This window comes from Bos mutus, chromosome 12 (assembly GCF_027580195.1).
Source record: "Bos mutus isolate GX-2022 chromosome 12, NWIPB_WYAK_1.1, whole genome shotgun sequence".
NCBI lineage: Eukaryota > Metazoa > Chordata > Mammalia > Artiodactyla > Bovidae > Bos > Bos mutus.
Window position 1 is genome coordinate 52,570,288 of NC_091628.1, and position 6,337 is coordinate 52,576,624.

Sequence of the window (6,337 nt, forward strand, 5' to 3'; positions counted from 1 at the left end):
AAAATGAATCCGCCACAGGTATACCCGTGTTCCCCATCCTCAACCCTCCACCCTCCTGCCTCCCCTCCCCTCCCTCTGGGTCGTCCCAGTGCACCAGCCCCAAGCATCCAGTACCGTGCATCGAACCTGGACTGGCGACTCGTTTCATACATGATATTATACATGTTTCAATGCTATTTTCCCAAATCTCCCCACCCTCTCCCTCTCCCACAGAGTCCGTAAGACTGATCTATACATCGGTGTCTCTTTTGCTGTCTTGTACACAGGGTTATTGTTACCATCTTTCTAAATTCCATATACAGAGTGAAGTAAGCCAGAAAGAAAAACACCAATACAGTATACTAACGCAAATGTGTTCTTTTAATCAATTAGAATCGTAGTCTTTTAATCATCGTTTTTCTTACTTTGTCTCCCTCTAGTGCTCAAAGTGAAAAGTGCATGGAGAACTTTCTAGGGAGATATCCAACCCAAATGAATTTGTTCAATTTAAAAGGAATTGGGGAGGCGACGGCGGGGTGGCGCTTCCCGGCCTGCAGGCATCATCCAGCCTGCCTGTGCTACTAGATGAATGGAAAACTCTGATTTAAACAAAGTACTAACAAGGAATTGTCCTTGATTTTTGTACTTTGTAGAAAAATTCTTCCTCAAATTGTTTTCACATCTTTCCTTACTGTAAAAACTGCATTTAAGTTAGAAAATGAAGCAACTGAAGAGGAAAAGGAAAAGCAATTTCAGTGTACAAGAAACTCAGACCCTTTTGAAAGAAATTACGAAAAGGAAAGAAGTAATTTTTTCCAAGCAGCTCAATACAACAATTAATGTGATGAAGCGAATGGCCTGGGAGGAGATTGCACAGTGTGTGAATGCTGTAGGAGAAGGAGAACAGAGAACAGGGACAGAAGTGAAAAGAAGGTACCTTGATCATGAGCCCTTATGAAGAGAAAGAAGATGAAGGCAAACATTAAGCTAGTTGGTTCAGGGTTTCCCCTTCCCACATCTGATTTAGATGACTCTCTCACTGAAGAGATAGATGAAAAGATTGGATTCCGAAGTGATACAAATTTTGATTGGCAAAATGTGGCAGATTTCAGGGATGCAGGTGGATCCTTAACTGAGGTCAAGGTGGAAGAGGAAGAAAGAGATCCCCAGAGTCCTGAATTTGAGATTGAAGAGGAAGAAGAAATGTTGTAATCAGTCATACCAGATTCCAGGAGGGAAAATGAACTTCCTGATTTCCCCCACATTGATGAATTTTTTACTCTGAACTCAACACCATCTAGGTCTGCATATGATGAGCCCCATTTGCTTGTAAACATAGAGAAACAGAAATTAGAATTGGAAAAACGAAGGCTTGATATTGAGGCTGAAAGACTGCAGGTAGAGAAGGAACGCCTACAGATTGAGAAAGAGAGGCTGCGACATTTAGACATGGAGCATGAGCGACTTCAGCTGGAGAAGGAGCGGTTGCAGATTGAAAGAGAGAAGCTGAGGTTACAGATAGTCAACTCAGAGAAGCCATCTTTGGAAAGTGAACTTGGTCAAGGGGAAAAGTCCATACATCAACCACAGGATATAGAAACTGAGAAGTTAAAACTTGAGAGAGAACGCTTACAACTGGAAAAAAGATTTTTTTTTGAAATTTGAATCAGAGAAGCTGCAGATTGAAAAGGAACGCTTACAAGTAGAGAAAGAGAGACTACGAATTCAGAAGGAAGGACACTTGCAGTGATTTATCTAGGTCTCCATTTATCAAATGTTTGTAAACCACAGGTTTAGGTTTAAAAATCATTGCAGGATTAGCTGTATTGTTGTTTTTTTCCCTGTTTAATGTTAGTGTTTTCAGTAGAAAAAGATGATTATTTGTGGATAATTATATGCTTAAGTCTTCTATGAAAACTATGTGCCCTAGCATAAACAATATAGCAGAAATTGTTGTACTATACTCTTTAAATTAGTAAAATTACACATAGTCTTGTATAGTCTATGGATTCAGAGTTTACAATTATGTCTGTATAAAATTCTAGCTCAGTAGTTGTCAACTGGGGGTGACTTTGGCCCCTCAAAGACATTTAGCAATGTCTGGCAACATTTTTTGGTTGTCAGAATTGGAAAGTTGGGCACATTGCTACTGGCATATAGTAGATAGAGGCTAGGGATGCCTACATCCTGCAATGCACAGGACAGTTTCCACCCTCCCCCCTAAAAAGAATGATCAAACCCAAAGTAGCAATATTGCTGAAGTTGAAGAACCCTGTCTTAGCCTGGCTGAGCACCTCTTTAGCTATGTTTCAGTTTCAGAATGTTAAAACCGCAGATATTTATGTGGGAATTACTTAAATGGCCCAAAACTTTATGAAACAGTACTGTATAGTATATTGACTGTAGGTATGATGATTATAGATGTTTTATTCCTTTGTTTCCATCTGTAGATAATGTGAGAGTCAGAAAAGAATATAGGCAACATCAGAGGTTATCTAAAGTGGGTTACTTTGCAAAGCAGTTCATTCATTTAGCCTTTGGTGCTTTAGAAACAGCACACATTTTTGTAAGCTTTATGCTTTCTTCTGTGACTCCATTGACTAAGCCAGTAGTTTAGATAAAAATTGTCATTTCAACCATGTATTGAAATAAATAATATACTTAGTTGAAGCTAGTAAGAATGTTACCAGTTTAAAAATGGTGCCAGTAGTCAATGAACTGGAACTCAGTAAGTGGTCATTTGATTTTTAAAATAGATAATAACTATTTGGAACTGGGAATGGGGGTTGGGGAGAATGTCCTCTGTATCCAATAGTAATGATGGTGATGAAATAATGATAGTAGTGGTGTATTATGAATTAGGGAAGCACTCTTGCACACTATCTGACCTAATCTGTAGAAAAAGTCTTGAGAGTAGTAGTATTCCTGAACCTGAGGCTTAGAGAATTCACACTTTGCGTAAATGACTGATTTCATATATCATGATGCATTTTGTCTTTGTTCTTCCCTGTGAAACAGAGTTTGTATCTTTAGTCAGTCGTTTTGGTATTTATTCTGAGACCCAGGGTTTACTTAATCTGGTGATTTGCCTTCAGTCTCCTAAACGTAATTTTTCCACTGTCCAGATGATTCTGATGCACACTAAAGTTGAGACTCACTGCATGAGATCATTTTGTATTTTCCCATTTCCAGTATATGTAGCCTTAGTAAGTCTCTTCTATTGACAGATACTACCTTGATTCTAAATTGATTCTTGTTTATTTAAGAATGTCTTGAAACCATATGTAGCATTTGAGTATGGGTATATAAGGCAAAAATACACATTTTAGTTACCTTGAGTTTGGAATAGTGTTATTTTTGTATAATTGAAATAAATGCTTCTACCATAGAAAAAATAAAAAAAAAAAAAAAAAATAAAAGGAATTGGGTACATGTGGAATCTATAAAAATGGTATGCAATGCTCAGTTGCTTCAGTCATGTCTGACTCTGCGAACCCATGGACTGTAGACTTACAGGCTTCTCTGTCCTTAGGATTCTCCAGGCAGGAATACTGGAGTGGGTTGCCGTACCCTCTTCCAGAAAAATGGTATAGATGATCTTATTTGCAAAACAGAAATAGAGACACAGATACAGAGAACAAATGTAGGGCACCAAGGGGCAAAGGGGATGGGGTGAAATGGGATTGACATATATACACTACTATCTATAGAACGGATAGCTAACAAGAATGTACTGGATAGCACAGGGAACTCTACTCAGAGCACTGTGTGGCCTAAATGGGAAGGAAACCCAAAAAAGAGGATATATATATATATATACATATATATAAAATTCACTTTATGTACATAAGAAACTGACACAGCAGTGTAAAGCAACTATACTCCAATTTTTTTTTTTTTTTTTGTATGATGATTGACTCTCATTTTCTTTAGAAACTGGATGTTGTTGTCCCTGTTAAGATGATGTGTGGACCATAGTCCTGAATCCCCTTTACCTCCATAACTCACTAGCTACTGAACTCCTCAATTCCTGCTCATACTCAGCTTTCAAGGGATCGCACCTAAGTATATCTGTTTTTACATCGTTGACCAGGTCTTGGTATTTTGTCTGAATTTAGTCAACATTCAGAAAACTAAGATCATGGCATCCAGTCCCATCACTTCATGGCAAATAGATGGGGAAACAGTGGCTGACTTTATTTTTCTGGGCTCCAAAATCACTGCAGATGGTGATTGCAGCCATGAAATTAAAAGACGCTTACTCCTTGGAAAGAAAGTTATGACCAACCTAGACAGTATATTAAAAAGCAGAGACATTACTTTGTCTACAAAGGTCCATCTAGTCAAGGCTATGGTTTTTCCAGTGGTTGTATGCATGTGAGAGTTGGACTGTGAAGAAAGCTGAGCACCAAAGAATTGATGCTTTTGAATTGTGGTGTTGGAGAAGACTCTTGAGAGTCCGTTGGACTGCAAGGAGATTCAACCAGTCCATCCTAAAGGAGACCATTCTGGGTGTTCACTGGAAACTGAAACTCCAATACTTTGGCCACCTGATGCGAAGAGCTGACTCACTTGAAAAGACCCTGATGCTAGGAAAGATTGAGGTCAGGAGGAGAAGGGGACGACAGAGGATGAGATGGTTGGCTGGCATCACTGACTTGATGGAAATGGATTTGGGTGGAATCCGGGAGTTGGTGATGGACAGGGAGGCCTGGCATGCTGTGGTTCATGGGCTCACAAAGAGTCGGATATGACTGAGTGACTGAACTGAGTGACACTACAGATTACAATGATGTGCAGGCATTAGGCTCAAGTTGGAACAATTTTTATCTTAGAGGTTAAAAAAATCTACTTATAGGTTAAAAAAAGAAACTATAGGCTTAATACAGTCAAATTTTCACTTTATAATGCCCTACCTTTATAGCAACTTTTCAAAAGGCAAATTGGATTAATATTTGGATTCCAGGGGTCAAGCACTCCATTTTGACCCAAAGACAATATCCTTGTCATATTTCTAGTCGTTCTTGAGCGTCTGAGGAAAGAGAAGTCTAACTTTCCCCTGTCTTAAAAAAGAGAAAAATAAATGATCAGGGTTTGCTACCATAGCAAGAGCTAGTCCTATGGATGAGAATTACTACCTTGTCGGTATTCTAAACAAGGAAGAATATGCTTTTTGGTCACTCTGGGCTTGTAATCCAGAACTGTGATTCAGAGCCATTTAATGTTCCTTTTGGCAGGCGGCCAAAGAATATTTTGGTAGTTTTTCTAGGGTTTGGTGATCTCAGAGTTTAGACTGGACAACTTCCCACAATGACAGGTCCATTAATCAGAGAATCTTGGCGTGACAACCAGCCAGGGTTGGTTTTGTTGTCTTCTCAGTAAAGAGGGTACTGGACAGGCCAGCAGGGACACGTGCAGATGCTCTGCGAGCTTGACAAACCCTCACCTTCTGTGGTCTCACATATATGGTATGTGACCAGATACCTCAACTTCATCCTCCTCGCCTCTTTTCCAGCAGATGGTACAATCAGGTGAAACGATAAAATGGCATATTTCAGATTTCAGCCAACCATCTCGGCTGGTAGGTTTTTAAAGGTCAAGATGGAGCTGTGGTGCAGTAGCAACATCCAGGGTATTTAGAATTAGACCAGGGGAAACTAAGATGAAGTAAACCTGGATGAGAAGATTTTCTCTGGCTTTGTCTTAAAGACAGTTGGCAATAATCTTTACAGGAGGGTGTGTATTTATCTGCTTTGGCATGGCTTTTGTTCTACTTCTCCTGGAGCCCCACCTTTCATTTGGGGTAATATTTAATCTGATATCTCTGATGGCTGTGCTGATGCTGCTCACAGTGACAAATTAGCTAGTCAAACTGGGTCATTTGAATTTTTGGCATCAATTAGAAAAATAATATCCAAATTATTGCTCTGTAGTTCAAAATGCTGGTTGTTATGTTGAGACAACCATAAGGCAATCTGAACAGTGAAAAATTTTGGTAGCTCATTTGTTCAGAACTCAGCAAAGTGAACTTTAGCATAAAATATCAATGAATATTTCAACTCTTTTACCCGTTAGCACCAGCTTCACTTTTTATGTGAAAGAACAAATATGAAAGGCAACAATTTAGGATCTTCAACTATTGCTTGACTATAGACCCCAAATCTAAGATGGAAGTATTCAAGAGGAGCTAATTCTTTTTTTTTAATTTATTTATGTCTTTGGAGGATAATTACTTTACAATATTGTGATGGTTTTTGCTATACATCAACATGAATCGGCCATGGGCATATGTGTCCCCTCCATCCTGAACGCCCCTCCCAAGGAACTAATTCTTAATGTAAAACTACAGCAGTCAAGT

General features: G+C 39.0%; 1 pseudogene; it reads left to right on the forward strand.

The window, feature by feature from the left end:
* The first annotated feature begins 508 nt into the window (after positions 1 to 508).
* Positions 509 to 2,620, forward strand: LOC138990266 (myb/SANT-like DNA-binding domain-containing protein 4 pseudogene; annotated as a pseudogene).
* The last annotated feature ends 3,717 nt before the right edge of the window (positions 2,621 to 6,337 follow it).